Below are 20007 nucleotides of genomic sequence, written 5' to 3'. Positions count from 1 at the left end.
AGCAAACTCCGAGAGCGAGTTCTTCAAGAGCACCTGCTGCTCCTAGCTCTTCTCGTACACCACCTCCACCGGCACCGGCTGCAGACGATGATCCCGAGCTTCAAGGGCTATTTCAATATATTGACGATCCCGACAATGCGTCGACACAACAAGAGGATCAAGTGCCTCCATATTTCCATTCGTTTTTGGAGACATTTGATCTATGATTTGCTTCCATCGAATCCCATTTAACTGCAAACAACGAAGCGGTGAATCATCACTTAGACACTTTGGAAGATCAACAAATGGAGTTTCAAAGGGAGATGCTTGCACGTATGGACGCTCTTACTCTTGAGATGCAAGCACGATTTCCTCCTTCTCCCGATCCTTCTATGGACGAGTAGACCTTGCTTTGTTTTTGTTTTGGATCAACTTAGAACTTTACTTGTTAAAACATTTTGAATGTTTTTGGATTGTTTTACTTTGATTGTTGGATGTTTGAATTTGTTTGGATTTATCTTTCAGTCGTTTTGGATATTAGATCTTAATATATATATGTTTGGTTTGAATTTTCTTTTTGATATTAATACTTATTTTTACATCATTAGACATATATGACCAATTATCCATTACATGTTTATGAATATTGATTATGAAAACTAATGTCTAACCTCTATTTTGTTTATGATCTTAGCAGCTTAAGCTTTAATTTTAAAGAACAATTGGCTTATTTTTTAAAATCTTGTTTAAAGACGTTTTAGAGTCTTTTTGATTTAACAAAAAGGGGGAGAATATAGTAAGGGGGAGTAAATTAAATTTTTCAAAATTGTTTACAAAAATTATGTTAAAAGAAAATCTTAAAATTACTCAAATGTTTTGTTATATCAAAATGGGGGGAGATTGTTGAAAACATTTTGATGTTTCTATATAATAAATTAAGTAAAAATGAATTTTAAGATTTTACAAATGATTTTCTAAGTATATTCGATTTAATTACTCGAATATCAAAATATTACTCCAAGTCTTTCAAAGATCAATTCCAATCCTTACTAAAGTGTAAAATTGTGTTTTAATCTTAAAATATTTTTGAAACAATTTTCACAAAGTATTTCGAACCAAAAACGAGCCTAAAATAAATATTTCAAAAGAGTGTACCGATGCACCAATCCATGTATTGATGCACCATTGAATAAATTGAACATCGAATGCATTTTATGCATCGATGTACATACCACGCATCGATGCACTCAGGTTTTTATGAAAACATCGAATGCATTTTATGCATCGATGCACCCTTAGTGCACCGATGCACTAAGTGTTCCAACGGTCGAAATATTTGAATTTTACACATAGTGTACCGATGCACTAGCCCTATGCATCGATGCACACACGCTCCCAATTGATTTTATTAATTGTTTTCACACAATAACGACTCTAATGACTTCATTAATGATCCCAACGTTCAGAAGTGATTCAAGGAGTATTTAAACAAGCTTAGAAGTCATTGATCAATAACTTGAAACAACAAGAAACAAGAATCAAGAGAGAATCAAAGAGAAAGCATCAAACCTCAAGTTTGAGCATTTCAAGCCTATTTTTCATTCATTTTTCATTTTTTAGTGTTCTTTTCTTTGTTCTAGAATTGTGCAAACACATTTGCCTTATGAGGTTTTTCATTAAGTTTGTGAATTTGTAATCTTCTCTTTGAGAAAGAGTGCTCTCAAGAATTGGGGTATATTCTTGATGGAGTTGTAAGGTTATCTATTTGGCCTCAAAAGAAAGAACAAATTAGTGAATTTGTTGGAAAATCCTTAGTGTGGATAGCTAAGGTAGTGGACGTTGACTTTGGTTGAGAAAGTTGAACCACTCTAAATCGTTGTGCAATTACTTTCAATTTTCTGCAAAAGCTTCCACCAAATTTTTAATTGCCAATTCACCCCCTCTTGGCCGATTCCGTTAATCGATTAACTCGACACGATCAGAGCATATCGGATTCAAATATTTTATATTACATGTCAACTAAATTCTATGTAACAAAATACATGTAATTCAACTACATTTCTGATCTGATCTTCAGTAAGGAGAACTGACCTGTCTTGTTCCTCTTTACTTCTCTTTTTTGCTTTCCAAACCTACGTGTGAAAAAATCACACGCTAAGTCGATGACTTAGTGAGGCATGAAAACATGTAACATTACTCTACTCATATCAATGCATAAATAATTGATACTATAATATCATATAAAAACATATATCCTATCATAGAACCACTACATACCTGCACATATATCATCATTTACCTTCTTAGCATTATCCTTAATCCCTTAGTCATATGCACTTGTATCTAACATTCTTAACCAAACAATACACACATCATCATATAATTTATGTAATATTTCATATCATTGAAAGCATATACAATACATATATTATATTTGTGTTATCTCTTTAATTAGTCCATGGTACACTTGTGAGAACTAAAGATATGCGAGTACATAGAGGTTGTGCACATATGTTGTCATCACAACTCGTATGGGGTCCCACTAGGGGCATGTGAAATTTGTCCCGAAGGACCAGTCCATAGATCCCGAAGAATCTTGGTAATCAGTCCATATGTCCCGAAGAACATAGGTAATCTATAACTGTCCATATGTCCCGAAGAGCATAGGTAATCTATAACTGTCCATATGTCCCGAAGAACATAGGTAATTTGTAACTGTCCATCTGTCCCGAAGAACGAAGGTAACCCTCGACTCTTAGCATGCCAACTATACCTATAGCTCTCGTATCATATAACATGAGCATTTTTCTTATGTTTCATATATTCATGTACTCATATCTTTTCTTATGATCACGTATTTCTTTTCTTCTGTCACATACCACATATATGTGTAAACATCTATCTCATATCATATGTGCATATGATCATCCTTTTCATATCATATAACATATGTCATTTGAATACGTTCACATGGGTTATCACTCAAACATGTATTCACATAAATCATGTCATTAAACTCTTCACTCAATTCTTTTATTTTAAGCCCCTATCATGCCATTAAACTCAACTACCATTACTTAAACCAACTTATTTCTATATAAACCATCTTATCTTCCATATCTCATCATGATTCTTAAAATTAAGAATCTTACTAAACTTTCAACTTTGTTATTAATCCTTTCTAACTTCATAAATCTCTTATTCTTAGTGATGACAAGTTAAATTTCTTCTCAAAATTCACTTATTAACTCTTTTCCAGACATTCATCTAAAAACCCATTTTCTTTAATCTCTTCTATACCTTTCATCTTGTTGTTTTAGAACAAATTAAACTTTCCTTAAGCTTAATTATCATCTAATGATCATAACCCAACCTTAAATTTAATCAGAAATTAACTAAATAAAAAACTCACCTTTGAGCTTGGAGATACGGGAGGAGAGGAAGAAGAAGAAAGAAGAAGAAGGGAGTTTTCATATACTCTCCCCCACCCCCCACGTGATTCATATTTATCAAAGAAAGAAAAATATATTTCTTGTCAAATGACCATTTTGCCCTTTAATTCCTTTGATAATTACTAATAACTTTCAGGAAATATTTCCAAATAAATAATTGAACTATTCAACTATTATACTTTTATCACCAAATTCTGAAATTTTACAATTTGGTCACTAACCCGTTATTGAGGATGTTACACGGACCATCGTCAAAAGCTTCAAAGAATCCTACAAAAACTGTTACACATTCGACTCTACAAAAGGAACCATTGAAAGAAACCACTGAACCAATAAGGATTAATGCCAAAGGTCAGTTCAAAGTTGAACCAACTATTACGGGCAAGGAACCTAATGTTAGTTTACATACATCAAATGCACCAAGGGCAGCCATGTAGCGATAACAATTAACGATACCTCCATATTGAAAAGATCAGCTACGTGAAACAAGGGTAGAGGAACAAAATTAGGGAAAATTAAAGGCAGCAAGGAACCGAGCAAAAAGGACTGACTATAAAAAGAATTCCAATATAAAGTGCCAAACCGTCCCATCCTAGCCAAATGTGTACAATCGGCAACAAAAAAAATGGAAGGAATTTTCCCTAGGCAAGTGAATAGGGAAAGGTCGTCGAGACCATGGATTTGAACGGAAATGAAGGGAAGAATTGTCTAGTGGATAACGGACTTGCTAGTCCCATTTTATCAACCACAATTTTCCCAATGTTTGGGTGCCAATGACATAATTCAACAATTGGACTTTTCGAATTCCTTTCAAATTGAAGCACAAGTTTTTAGTGGTGGCATCTGGTTGTTATGGAAGTTAGAGGTTCAAATTGAAATGCTACATATTTCAAATCAATTTTTACATGTCCTAGTACAAAACAAAGAAATGAAAAAACCAGTGTTCTTAACCGTAGTGTATGGCAGCCCAATCATTATGAGAAGAAAACATCTTTGCTAACAACTCAGAAAGCTCGACACAGGATCAGAAAACACATGGTTACTAGGGGGATTTGAACGCTCTCTTGAAGCAGGAGGAACAAATGGGTGGCGCTTCAGGGAGAGTAGGAACCAACACTGGCTTCAGAAACTATGTTTGATAATGCACTAATGGACTTAGGTTTCCATGGACCACGTTTCACGTGGTCCCGAGGCTCATTTCGTCAAAGACTTGACTGCTGCCTAGCTAATGAGGGTTGGCTCCGCACGTTACCAAACTTTACAGTTCACTTGGATCGGCTCAGATTTGATCACCAACCTATCCTCTCATGGTTTCAAACAACACCGCCAAAGAGAGGGGCACCACCATTTCGTTTCTTCCAAGCGTAGCAAGGCCACCCAGAGTTTAAAAACTTATTAAAGTCATCTTGGTCAAATGACATAGATGTACCAACGAACCTGGAATCTTTCAAATATAAACTCACAAACTGAAACATATACGTGTTTGGGGAGATTGGAAAAAGAAAGAAATATCTGCTAGCTCATCTTCGGGGAATAAAGAAAGCACTCATGCACAAGGATTCAGATTACTTGATCGAACTGGAAGCGAAGCTAAAAAGAGAGGTAAACTTGGTTTTTGAGAAGGAGGGGAGCCTTTGGCGACAAAAGTCGCGTTGCAACTAAATGCTATACGGAGATAAAAACACCAGATTTTACCATGCTTGTGCGAACCAAAGACGTAAGACAAACACTATATTATCACTACACTGGAGGATGGATCCTGAAACTTGGACCAAAGTGAGCTTAAGCAATATGCGATCAAGTTTTACAAGAAACTATTCACTAGCGTTGGAGAGATTGGATACGCATACAATATTAGTTGGGCTTTCAACCGACTCACAGAGATGGAATAAAAGATATTGTCGCACAGAATCTCATACAAGGAGGTAAAACAAGTTATATTCGAAATGCATCCATCGAAAGCACCAGGTGCGGACGGGTTTCAAGTTTTCTTCTGTCAAAATAATTGAGAGGTAGTTGGTTTAAGTGTATGCAACTTTGTTCGAGAATATTTTGAGAAGAAAACCATCCCTGTGAAGATAAACCGAACATTGTTGGTGCTTATTCCAAAGACAGGCGCTAGAGAGTTTTACTTAGTTTAGACCCATCAATTTATGCACAGTAATGTTCAAAACAATTACAAAGGTGGTTGTCAACAGATTGAAACCTTTTCTACCACAGTGGATATCGGAGGGGCAAACAAGTTTTGTATCGAGTAGAAATATTGTCAATAATATTGTTACAGCTCAAGAAGTTATACATGAAACAGAAGCAAGAACGCATAAGAGGGATGGCTATAAAAATCGATCTCGAAAAAGCGTACGACCGGTTAGAATGATCTTTCATTGAGGCCACGCTTGGTGAAATGGGTTGTCTTAACGACCTTCGAACCTTGATCATGAACTGTGTGACCACTGTTTCAACTGAGATACTATGGAACGGAACTAAAATAGAGAGCTTCAAACCGACAAAGGAGAATCCAGCAGGATATCCCCTCTCACCATATTTATATGTTCTCTGTATAGAAAGACTTGCACAAGCCATCCAACGTACGATTGATGAAGGTGTCTGGAAGCCGATCCGTCTATCAATGGGAGGTCAACCGCTATCGCATTTGTTCTTTGTGGACGATTTAGTCCTTTTTGTAGAGGCATCGCTATCCCAACTTGATGTGATCTAGAGAATACTCAACGAATTTTGTGAGAGCTCGGGTCACAAGCCAAAACCAATATATGTTTCTTAAAGAATGTTGACGAATAGTTCCGAGTTGATATTAGCAGTCATTTCCAATTCACAAGGTAGAGGAACTTGAAAAATACTCGGCGGTCTCTCTACTTCAAAACTGCGTTAGGAATGAAACGTACGAATACATAGTTTTGAAAGTCCAAGACCGTTTAACCAGATGAAAAACCAAACATTTTTCATTGGCAAACCGTATTACGTTAGCAAAATCTGCCTTGGCGTCCATCCCATTCTATGCCATACCATGCAAACATGCCTTCTGCCAAAGAAAACTTGTGAAACCATTGAACGCTTAATCAGCAACTTCATCTGGGGGAAATCTGAAACTAGAAACGGTGCACACCTAGTCAAATGGGAGGAGGTCTGCAGACCCATGGATGAAGGAGGACTAGGAATAACGAAACTACATGCACAAAACGAGGCTTTCCTCATGAAGATGATGTTCCGAATGATCTCAAGTAAAGACCAACTTTGGGCACGGGTAGTGAGATCAAAATACAAAGTAATGGAACATGTACCGGAGATGGCTGTACGTTGTAACTAACTGTTCACGCCTCTAGAAAGGAATAAGTATGGTGTTGAGCGATGTGCAGAGTAATCTAGTTTGACGCTAGGTGATGAAACCACAATCGACTTCTGGAATGATGCCTGGCTTGCAGAATTTGTACCATTGTATGTGTTATATATGTCATCATGAGAACAACAGATAAATCCCATCAAAGTCAGCTCCATGGTGGAACCAAATGAAGAACGAAGTGGGAACCCATTCGAAACCATCTACCAAATTTAATGCTTATCTTCATGGCCGGAACTCCACCAGCTTTATCGAGTGGGGGACCTAACATTCCAAGTTAGAAAAGGGACAAACGTAAGAAATTTATGGTAGCGAGTACGTGCGACCAAAGAAGACAAATAAGGAATGATTAGGATCAAGTCCAATGGACATTGTTATCGAAATATATGTTGCGGAAGACGGCTATCGGATAGAGCAAAATCGTAACTGATAATTTAAGAAAATAAAAAATAAAGATAAAGAATACACAAAATTTACGTGGAAAATCCCTAAATAATATAAGGTAAAAACCACGAGTAATGGTAAAAGAATTTCACTATGAGAAAATAGGAATTACAACCTCTCTCGATTTACCAAAGAGAAAACAATGATAATTCTCTCTTAATAAAAAAGGAGAAAACAACTCTCAAGAAATTCTCTAAATTCTCTCTAGTATTGGAAGAAAGCTAGAATGCTTTGGGATGGTTTTGAAGCTAAATGAGTTAGGGTATTTATAGTAGAAGCTTTAAGGACTAATCTTGAAAATACCCTAAATTACAATGACTAAATGTGAGATTTTGCCATGTCACTTTTCAACCATTATTAGTGCCAACTATGAACCATTATTGTTGTCAACTTACAATGCATTATGAACCATTATTATGCATTATACAACTATTATTAGTTGTATGACAACTAATAATTTTGCATGACAACTAATAATCTCCCACTTAAAGATTTGATTAGAATAATAATCATATCTTCACACCATTCTTTCTACCTTGTACCTTCATGTTGCTTACGTTTCTGACAGGCCACAAGAGGATCGACACCAGGTAAATTTATCAGCGTTGATCGCCTTCGTCATGAAATCTGCTATGTTGTCTTTGGTATGGATGTTCTGTAAATATACAATCCCTTCTTCCACCTTTTCATGAATAAATGGTATTGAACTCGTATGTGCTTTGTCCTTGAATGAAATGTTGGATTCCTTGCTAAATGCAAGGCGCTTTGACTATTACAAAACAAAGAGACATACTCTTGATTGTGCCCTAGCTCCTCCAATAGCATTTTCAACCAGATTGCTTCTTTACTGGCTTGTGTAGCTGCTACATATTCTGCCTCTGTTGTGGATGTAGCCACAACTGATTGCAATTTTGAAACCCAACTTACAACTCCACCAGCAACTTTGAACACATATCTTGTAGTAGATTTGCTTTTATCCAAATCCCCTGCATAGTCAAAATCTACATACCAATTTATTAGTAAGTTTGATCATCCGTAATATAATGCAACATTTGAGGTCCCTTTGATATATCTCAGGATCCTCTTTATTGTATTCCAATGCTCTTTGCCTAGATTCGCCATGTACCGACTAACCACTCCCACTGCTTGTGCAATGTCTGGTCTTGTGCATATCATAGCGAACATTAAACTTCCCACTGCCGATGCATACGGTACTCGAGACATCTCCATCCTCTCTTCTTCTTCACTGCTAGGACTCATACTGGAGGATAATTTGAAGTTAATAGAAAGAGGGGTAGAAATTAGCTTACAATCTTGCATGTTGAATCGTGACAAGATCTTCTTTAAGTAATTCTTTTGTGAAAGCCAAATCTTCCTATTACTTCTGTCTCGGTGAATTTGCATCCCTAGAATCTTGTTTGCTGATCCCAAGTCCTTCATTTCAAATTCCCTAGCCAGTTGTGCCTTCAATTCTTTAATATGATCTTTGTTGGGTCCTGCAACCAACATGTCATCCACATACAACAGTAATATAACAAAATCATTATCACCATACCTCTTGAAATAAGCACAATGGTCTGCATTAAGTCTGTTGTATCCAAGGCACATAATGAAGGAATCAAATCTCTTATACGAACACCTCGGTGCCTACTTTAGACCGTATAGAGATTTGTTCAACCTGCAAACCAAGTTCTTCTTTTCTTTTTCTTCAAAACCTTCAGGCTGGAGCATGTAAATCTCTTCTTCAAGATTTCCATGAAGAAAAGCTGTTTTTACATCTAGTTGCTCTAGATGTAAGTTCAATGTAGCACACATTGCCAAAACTACTCGAACTGTTGTTAGTCGAACCACAGGAGAAAAGATTTCATTGAAATCAATACCTTCTTTTTGAGCATATCCTTTGACCACCAGTCTTGCACGATATCTCTAAACTTGATCGTCACCATTTCGCTTGATTTTGAAGACCCATTTGTTACCAATTGGCTTCATTCCTTGTGGTTGTGGCACAAGGTCCCATGTATTATTTTTATGAAGGGCTTCAATTTCTTCTTGCATCGCCATCATCTATAGTGAAGCATCTGAGCTATTTATTACCTCCTGGTATGTTGATGGCTCACCGTCCTCTGTTAAAAGGCAGTATGCAATATTTCCTTCTATAACATAATCTGAGTTCCAATTGGGACTTCTTCTCACACGATCTGATTGACGAGTTATTGGAGCTTCAGAACTCTCTGGTTCTTGTTCATCATGTGTTGGTTATGCTTAAGAAGAATCTCCTTGTTCAACATCTTTTTCCACATGTATCTGTGTAGTCTCTGACTTTTCAGCGCTACCATATTTTTCTTTTCTTTTTAGTTTATCTTCTACAAAGATAATATATCTGCTGATGATCACTTTGCGGGTAGTGGGATCCTACAAGCGATACCCCTTGACTCCATCAGCATACCCCAAGAATTTGCATTTCCTAGATTTTGGATCCAGCTTTGAGATTTCTTGGGAGTTATACATCACGTACACAATACTTCCAAATACATGGAGGTTTGAATAATCAGTTGGTTTACCAGTCCACATCTCCATTGGTGTCTTCAGTTCTATTGCAGTTGATGGAGCTCGATTCACCAAATAACAGACGGTATTGACTGCTTCTGCCCAGAAAGATTTTTCTAGGCCTGCATCCCTCAACATTGCTCTTGATCTTTCTAACAAGGTTCTGTTCATCCGCTCTGCCACTCCATTTTGTTGAGGAGTGTTTGCCACTGTGAACTGTCTTTTGATGCCTTATTTCCTGCAAAAGTCATCAAATTCTTCGCTTGTCTATTCTCCTCCATTATCTGTTCTGAAACACTTGATCTTATTTCCATAATCAAGTTCCACCCGCGCTTTGAAGTTTTTGAAAGTTGAAAACACATCTGACTTCTTCTTAATAGGGTACACCCAACATCTCCTGGAGTAATCATCAATAAATGAGACAAAGTATTTTGCTCCGCCTAGGGATGTAACTGGTGTTTGCCATACGTCAGAGTGAATCAATTCTAGAACACTTTTGCCTCTACAATTTGATGTGTTGAATTTCAACCGGTGTTGCTTACTTGTTATGCAATGCTCACACAAAGGAAGTGATACATTTGTTAAGCTTGGAAGTAGCTTTTGCTCCACAAAGACTTTCATTCCTTGTTCTGACATGTGTCCAAGTTTCTGATGCCATAGCATTGCAGAATCTGAACTATATGAGGAAACAGAGGCTTCTGCTTCTAGCAAAGTCTCTCCTTTCAGCATGTACAAATTTGTTGCTATCTTTTCACCTTTCAGCACCACAAGCGCTCCACGGAACACCTTCATGATTCCTTTCCGTGTTTCAATCTTGCTTGCATTATTATCCAACAATCCGTAGGATAATAAATTTTTCTTCAGGCCTTTTACGTGCCGCACATCTCGAACAATTTTAATTGTTCCATCATACATCTTCAATTTGATGGTTCCCACGCCAATGATCTCTAAGGCATGATCATTGCAACTATACACAGATCCTCCTGAGACAGGTTCATAATGATGGAACCATTCTCTTCTTGAGGTCATGTGATATGTTGCTCCTGAATCAATGAGCCATATATCTGCATATTTTTTTCTGCCTTCTACGGTGGTTGACGCTTCACAACATAGAGCATCTCCATCATCTGAAGTGTTTGCGGTATTGCCTTGTGGATTGGAGTTTTTATTTAGGCTCCAACAATCCTTCTTCAAGTGTCATTTTTTTCCACAATTGTAGCACTTTAAATTCTTCTTATTTCTCGACTTCGATCTACCATGTTGCTTTGGCTATGATCTGTTGATCTCACTCTCATCGTTGTCAACGCTTCTGCTTGTTGCAGATTTACTTGTCTGTCTTCCTTGTTTTTACGCCGATTTTCTTCTTGGAGAACAGCAGCTGCAACGTCATCGAAGACTAGACTGGTGATATTATTGTTTGTCAAGTTGATGATAAGTTGATAATACGAATCAGGTAGACTTTGAAATAGAAGTTCATCACGTTTTTGTTCTCCTATTGTACATCTTAAGGATGAAAACTGAGAAAATAACGTGGTTAGTGTGTTTAAGTGCTTCGTCACTGAAGTAGATTCTGACATCCGGAGAGTGTATAATTTCCTTTTAAGGAAAATATTATTGTGCAACGATGTGGCATCATACAATTTGGTGAGATGATCCCATATCTCCTTAGCTGTATTCTTCTCCTCGATGCTTGACAATACTTTATCTGCTAATGCTAGATGAAAGTTTGTCATAGCATTCACGTCCATTTCGATCCATTTGTTGTCGTCTATGAAATCTACCGGCCTTTGACTGATAGCTGCTAGACAACCGTCTTTCATCAGGATGACCTTCATCTTCAATTTCCATAATGAGAAATTTCTCCCATTGAATTTTTCAATATCAAAATTCGTTGCCATAGCTTCTAATACAGATAGCTCCAACTATTTCACTATCGTAAATTGTTCTTTGGAACCTTCAAAGAATGAGTAATAACTTCTTACTTTCTTATGTTGGAAGATCTACCTTTTGGTGGTAACCACAAAGACAATAAACAGATATTACACACTCAAATCTGGCTCTGATACCAATTGTTACGGAAGATGACTATCGGATAGAGCAAAATCACAACTGATAATTTGAGAAAATAAAAAATAAAGAAAAAGAAGACACAAAATTTACGTGGAAAACCCCTAAATAATATAAGGTAAAAACAACGGGCAACGGTAGAAGAATTTCACTATGAGAAAATAGGAATTACAACCTCTCTCGATTTACCAAGGAGAAAACAATGATAATTCTCTCTTGATAAAAAAGGAGAAAACAACTCTCAAGAAATTTTCTAAATTCTCTCTAGTATCGGAAGAAAGCTAGAATGCTTTGGGATGATTTTGAAGCTAAATGAGCTAGGGTATTTATAGTAGAAGTTTTAAGGACTAATATTGAAAATACCCTAAATTACAATGACTAAATGTGAGATTTTGCCATGTCACTTTTCAACCATTATTAGTGCCAACTATAAACCATTATTGTTGCCAACTTACAATGCATTTTGAATCATTATTATGCATTATACAACTATTATTAATTATATGACAACTAATAATTTTGCATAACAACTAATAATATATGGGTCTACCGAGAGTCAAAACCCTTGTATGGATTATATGCAAAGGACGACTAATGTCAAGCGAAGAAAGAGTCGGACGACACTTTACATTAAAACCAAGATGCACAATCTGCGGGGCAGTTCTGGAAACTAGCTCCCATATACTAAGAGAATGCTCGGTTCCCATTGCAACATGGAGCGCATTAATAAAGTCAGAGTTAATGGAGGACTTCACACGAACCGAACTCAGAGAATGGATCCTTCGAAATCTCAATCAACAAAACCAATATCCTATCAATCCGAATAACTGGGAAATTCTCTTTGGATCATTAATATGGTGCATTTGGAATCGCTGAAATTGGGCGACATTTGATAAAGATTATGTGGCAGAAGGAACCATATTGCAATAGAGCATGAGACTCCAACAGGAGGCGATAAATGCACGTGCATGGGAGGCTCCATGGAGTGATAATCATCGTCTTTCAATTGATAGAATGAGCAGATGGAAAGCGCCACTAGAAGGTTGGATAAAGCTAAACACAGATGGAGCTAAACATACCTTAACTGGAATTGACTACAACACCAGTGCTAAAGAAATGTGAAAGTTTGCTAAACTAGTGGTGGCTGTGGATCTCAACAAACCATTGCTACCATGCATCGGCATTGATGACTTTGTACAACAACTAGAATATGAAGGGTTTCAGAACATATGCTTCAAGTGTGGCGTTTATGGACACTAACAAAACTTGTGTGGAGCAGGGTTTTAAATCATAGTCCGAAAACGTGATAGCGCCCGCGACGGCCGCAATCACGGTAAACTCGAAATAACCGAAAACACTATCGTGACCGTGATTTGAAACGCTGGTGTGGAGTACACCAGAAGGCTGGGGAAGGCTAGATGGGCGGAAAAAAATGGTAGGCGAGCGGAAAGATAAAAATGTAGAAACAGGAGAATTCATTTATGGTCCTTGGATGGTTACCACCAACCGTATGAGGTGAACACTGAAATCGGTTAATGATGAAAACGACAAGCCTGTCTCACCCAGTAAGGTGACCACAACTAGATTTGAGGTACTCAGTGATGATAGAGGGGAGAGGTACACAAAAATCACCAACCTGAACAATGATATGGGAGGGAGTTTGTTCCAAAAAAGAATCAATTAATAGGGGAAAAGCAAAGGAAATGAAGTAGAATATTCTACAAATGTTGGCCTAAGTGATGGAGCTGGATCATCGTCAGAAGCTTCAAAGAATCCTACAAGTACTGTTACACTTTTGAAACTACAAAAGGAACCACTAAAATAAACCATTGAACCATGAGGACTAATGCCAAAGAGGGCCAGGGAGCAACCATGAAGCAATAAAAATTAACAACACCTCCTTATTGAAGAGATCAGCTACGCGAAGCAAGGTTAAAGGAACAAAATTATGGACAATTAAAGGCAGCAAGGAATCGAGCAAGAAATGACTGACCTTAAAAAAAGCAATTCCAATATAAAGTGTCAAACCGTCCATTCCTAGTCGAATGGGTACAATCGGTAACATAAAAACTGGAATGAATATGTCCTGGGGACACAACTGAGCAGGGAAAGGTCCTCGAGATCATGTAAGTAAACGGAAATGGAGCAAAAGATTGTCTAGTGGACAAGGGGACTTTCTAGTCCCATTTTATCAACCACAATTTTTCCCATGTTTGGGTGCATGTTTTGGAATAGTCAGGTTGTGGGAAGCCCTACTTATTGACGCCGTTTTAAGAAGTTTGTAATGGTTCAAAACCCTATGACAGTGGCTCTACTAGATATTAGAATTAGTGGTCAGCGTGCTAGTGATGTAATTCAACAATTGGGCTTTTGGAATTCCTTTCGAATTGAAGCATAAGCTTTTAGCTGTGGCATCTGGTTGTTGTGGAAGTCAGAGGTTCAGATTGAGGTGCTACATAATTCAAATCAATTTTTACATGTCCTAGTACAAAATAAGAAATGAAAAAACCAGTGTTCTTAACCGTAGTATATGGCAGCCCAAACATTATGAGAAGAAAACATCTTTAGGAACAACTCAGAAAGCTCGATCCCGGAAAACCCATGGTTACTAGGGGGATTTCAACGCTTTCTTGAAGCATGAGGAACAGATGGGTGGCACTTCAGAGATAGTAGGAACTGGTAGTAGCTTCAAAAACTTCATGTTTGATAATGCACTAATGGACTTATGTTTTCATGGACCACGTTTCACGTGGTCCCGAGGCTCACTTCGTCAAAGACTTGACCGTTGCCTAGCTAACGAGGGTTGGTTTCGCACGTTTCCAAACTCTGCAATTCACCACTTGGATCAGCTCGGATTTGATCACTGGTCTATCTTCTTACGGCTTCAAACAACACCGCCAGAGAGAGGGTCACCACCATTCCGTTTCCTCCTAGCGTGGCAGGCCCACTCAAAGTTTAAAAACTTATTAAAGTCATCTTGGTCAAATGACATCGATGTACCAAGAACTTGGAATCTTTTAAATCTAAACTCACAAACTGTAACACAAACGTGTTTGGGGAGATTGGAAAAAGAAAGAAAGAGCTGCTAGCTCGGCTTCGAGGAATAGATAAAGCACACATGCATAGGGATTCAGATTACTTGATCTAACTAGAACCGAAGCTAAAAGGAGAGTTAGACTAGGTTTTGGAGGATAGACTTTGGCGAAAAAAGTCGCGTTGCAACTTGTCGCTATACGGAGATAGAAACACCAAATTTTACCATGCTTGTGCGAACAAAAGATGCAAGACAAACACTATACTATCACTACGACTAGAGGATGGATCCGAGAACTTGGAATAAAACGAGCTTAAGCAATACACGATCAACTTTTACAAGAAACTATTCACTAGTGTTGGAGAGGTTGGATACACATATAGTAAAAAAGGATATTGTCGCACACTATCTCAGACAATGAGGTAAAACAAGTTATATTTGAAATGCATCCATCAAAAGCACCAGGCGTGGACCGGTTTCAAGCTTTCCTCTATCAAAAGAATTGGGAGGTAGTTGGTTTAAGTGTATGCAACTTCGTTTAGGAATGCTTTAAGAAGAAGACCATCTCTGCGGAGATAAACCGAACATTGTTGGTGCTTATTCCAAAGACACAGGCGCCAAAGAGTTTTACTCAAATCAGACCCATCAGTTTATGGACAATAATGTTCAAAACAATTACAAAGGTGGTTGTTAACAGATTGAAACCTTTTCAACTACAGTGAATATCAGAGGGGTAAACAAGTTTTGTACTGGGTAGAAATATTGCCAATAATATTGTTATAACGCAATAAGTTATACACTCGATTAAACAGAAACAATAACGCATAGGATGGATGGCTATAAAAATTGATCTCAAAAAAGCCTACGACCGGTTAAAATGGTCTTTCATTGACGCCACGCTTGTAGAAGTGGGTTGTCCTAACGACCTTCGAACCTTGACCATGAACTGTGTGACCACTGTTTCAAATAAGATACTGTGGAACGGAACTAAAACAGAGAGATTTAAATCGACAAAAGAGAATCCGAAAATGAGATCCCCTCTCTCCCTTTTTATTTGTTCTCTTTATGGAAAGACTTGCACAAGCCATCCAACGTGCGGCTAATGAAGGTGTCTGGAAGCCGATCCGTCTATCAAGGCGAGGTCCACCGCTATCACATTTATTCTTTACGGACGATTTAGTTTTTTTTTTTTTTTTTTTTTGCAGAGGCGTCGTTATCCCAACTTGATGTGATCTAGAGAATACTTAACAAATTTTACGAAAGCTCGGGTCACAAGGTTAGTCAGGCCAAAACCAATATTTGTTTCTCGAAGAATGTTGATGAATAGTTCCAAGTTGATATTAGCAGCGGTTTCCTATTCACAATGGTAGAGGAACTTGGAAAATACCTGGGGTCCCTCTGCTTCACAACCGTGTCACGAATGAAACGTACGAATACATAGTTCAGAAAGTCTGCAACCGTTTAACCAGATGGAAAACAAGACATCTTCATTGGCCCGCTGTATTACCTTAGCAAAATCTGTCTTGGCGTCCATCCCACCTTCTACTAAAGAAAACTTGTGAGATTATTGAACGCTTGATACGCAACTTCATCTGAAGGTGATATGAAACTAGAAGCGATACACACCTAATCAAATGGGTTGAGGTCTACAGACCCATGGATGAAGGAGGACTAGGAATAAGGAAACTACATGCACAAAACAAGGCTTTCCTCATGAAGATGGCGTTCCGAATGATCTCAAGCAAATACCAACGTTGGGCACGAGTATTGAGATCGAAATACAAAGTAATGGGACATGAACCGGAGATGGTTACACGTTGTAACTGTTCACGCCTTTGGAAAGGAATAAGTATGGTGTGGAGCAATGTGCGGAGTAACCTACTTTGGACGCTAGCTGATGGAACCACTATCGACTTCTGGAATGACGTCTGGCTTGGAGATTTTAGACCACTGTATGCGTTATATATGCCATTAGGGAAACAACCAATAAATCCCATCGAAGTCAGCTCCATGGTGGAACCAAAGATAGAATGGAACTGGGAACCCATTCGAAATCATCTACCAAATTTAGTGCTTACCTCTCTCGCCAGAACTCCACCACCTTTATCGAATGGGGGACCTGACATTCCAGGTTGGAAAGTGAACAAACGTATGAATTTTACGATAGCAAGTGGTCCAAAAAAGACAAAGAGGGAATGATTAGGATAAATTTCAATGAACCCTATTATCGAAATATATGGGTCTATCAAGAGTCAAAACCCTGCTATAGATTATATGCAAAGGACGGATAATGTCAAACGAGGAATGAGTCAAGCAACACTCTACATTAGAACTAGGATGCACAATCTATGGGGCGGCCTTAGAAACTAGCTCCCATATACTAAGAGAATGCCTGGTTGCCATGGAAGCATGGAGTGCATTAATAAAATCGGAGTTCATGGAGGACTTCACTGACCGAACTCAGAATGGATCCTTCAAAACCTCAGTCAACAAAACCACTATCCTATCAATCTAGAAAACTAGGACATTCTCTTTGGATCATTAATATTGTGCATTTGGAATCGTCCAAACCGGACGACATTTGATAAAGATTATGTGGCAGAAGGAACCATATTGCAACTGAGCATGAGACTACAGTAGGAGGCGATAAATGGACAAGTATGGGAGGCTGCATGGAGTGATAGTCATCGTATTTCAATTGATAGATCGAGCAGATGGAAAGCGCCACCAGAAGGTTGGATAAAACTAAACACTGATGTGGCTAAACATACCTTAACCGGAATGACAATATATGGTGGTACATTTCGCGACCACCAGAGCAAATGGATCTTGGGTTTCACAAAGACCTTGGATGCTGCTTAGTCCTGGATGCTAGATAGCATAATCAAACTAGCTTGGAGTCATCCATTTGGAACCCATATTTTCGAGGAACCACCCATGGAGGTTCGAGACAGTCTAGAGGGAAGCCCGGGGTGAAAACCTATAAAGCTTAGCATTATCTTTCTTTGTATATATAGACACTCATTTTTGTCCGAGACTTTATGATTTTTTATATTTATAGTATATAGAATATATGATAATATATAATATATAGTTTTGTCAAAAAAATAATATATGATTTTTGAAAAATATATAGTATAGTTTTAAAAAAAAACATATGATATAGTTTTTGAAAACATATTATATAGTTTTAAAAAAACATATAATATATAGTTTTTTTTGAAAATATATTGTATAGTTTTAAAAATATATAGTATAGTTTTTGAAAAAGTATTATATAGTTTTAGAAAAAAAACATATAATATATAATTTTTGAAAATATATAGTATAATTTTTAAAAACATATTGTTATATAATTTTGAAAACATGTTATATGTTTTGAAAATATGATATATTATATAGTTTATATATATATATATTAAGCTTATTATTATTATTATTATTATTATTTATTTTTTCTTTTTCCATTTTAAAGTTCAAATGGTCTAGTAAATTCCATAATAGGGTCTAGAGTAAAGCCTAACCGAACCATACCAGCCTGACCCATCAAAGCAGGCCCTATTAGGAGGAGAAGGCTTAACCTAGCCCAAATTAATTAGGGTTTCATACTTAGGTAGGGGCGCCACACTGTTTACAACTGTCAAATTGAGGGGTTGATCAAGGGGTACGATTAAAGCAAGTTAGGGTTATAAAAACCCTAGAAAACATATACCAATGTGCAGTCGCACAAGGGTCGTTAGTTATGGCCCTGTGATTTAACGGTCCATATTACATCAAGAGGCAAACGATCATCATTCAACGGAGCATAGGGGGTACGCACCAACAAAGTCACCCACCGACCGAGATTTTCGGCACCTGAAACAGAAAAAAATGAAACCATGGAGCAAATTAGAGGAAATATCCCCCGTTGCTTAGCAACCAACGTCGAAAAATCGGCCATAACCAAACATGCAGCAACGAACCAAAAATTCCACAAAAATCAGGACTGAACCATCATCGATTTAGAGGGAAAACATCCCCAACGAGGGCTATTGACAATCGTCGTTTTGATGTAAAAATAAATTCCTTCTTCTCAATTAATAAATAAAGGAAATACATAGTAAAGAGAAGTAAGGGTCGATCCACAAGGACTTAGAAAATTCCAAATTTCTATTGAATTGCTTAAACCAGGTGTTATGCAGTAAATAAAAGAGGGTTTTAGTAAAAATGATTAAATAATAAAAAGCAATTTAAAGTAAAAATAAAGAAAAATAAAGAATGTAACGTTGAAAATGAATATGGTAAAAAATAGCTTCAAGCCTCGCTTTGACTCAATTTCCTTCGGATCATCGAACTAGATTTCCCCTTCGGGATTCACGTCGGTTACATTGTCTACAAGAGAAATAATTGTGACTCTTCTTTGTATACCGAATACCCAAGGAAATATTTGATTCCGACTTTGGAAATTGATCTGATCAACATCAATTGTTGTAGATCAATAACTGTTTAAGTTCGTGAAGACCGATTCAGATTGTTGTTTCAATAACTACTAATTACGATCTCAATTCCCTCTTGGCAAGGCTATCTCGCCAAGTGTGTTCCCATGAAGTCGAATGTTCTTTCAATAAGTCGATCCTTCCTCCCACACATTTAATCGCAACAACATCTTTACCAAAGACAATATTTGATTTTGAAAACTGTTTTGATTTTGAAAAATAAGTGCAGAGATTGAGAGAGATATTCTGAAATTATTAAGGTGATTTTCAATTCTCACATTGGAATTGAGTCATCACTTCAGCTCACGACTTATGAGAAAATTAGCTAAGCATGAAAAAAGTCATACTTAGCATATTTAAAAACAAAACTTAAAATAAAAGAAAATTGAAAAATTAAAAAAAAAAGAGAGAACTTTTATAAAACTAGAAAGAAGAAGAAGAATAAATTCTGAGTTGTCAATTAGGCTTACCCCAAGAGGGTATTTATAGCCTCTAAAACCCTAGAGATAAAAATAGAAATTAAAATAAAAATAATCCTGAAGATAATAACAAATGTTTTCTAAATTCAAACTTTAAAATTTAAAAATAAGTCTCCTAAGATATTCTGCCCGTCCACATTCCAGAAGGCACTGACTAGATCTTCTAGAAAACTGC

The sequence above is a fragment of the Hibiscus syriacus genome, unplaced genomic scaffold (genome assembly GCF_006381635.1).
Source record: "Hibiscus syriacus cultivar Baekdansim isolate YM2019G1 unplaced genomic scaffold, ASM638163v2 tig00110694_pilon, whole genome shotgun sequence".
Lineage (NCBI taxonomy): Eukaryota > Viridiplantae > Streptophyta > Magnoliopsida > Malvales > Malvaceae > Hibiscus > Hibiscus syriacus.
This window is presented reverse-complemented; position numbering follows the sequence as displayed.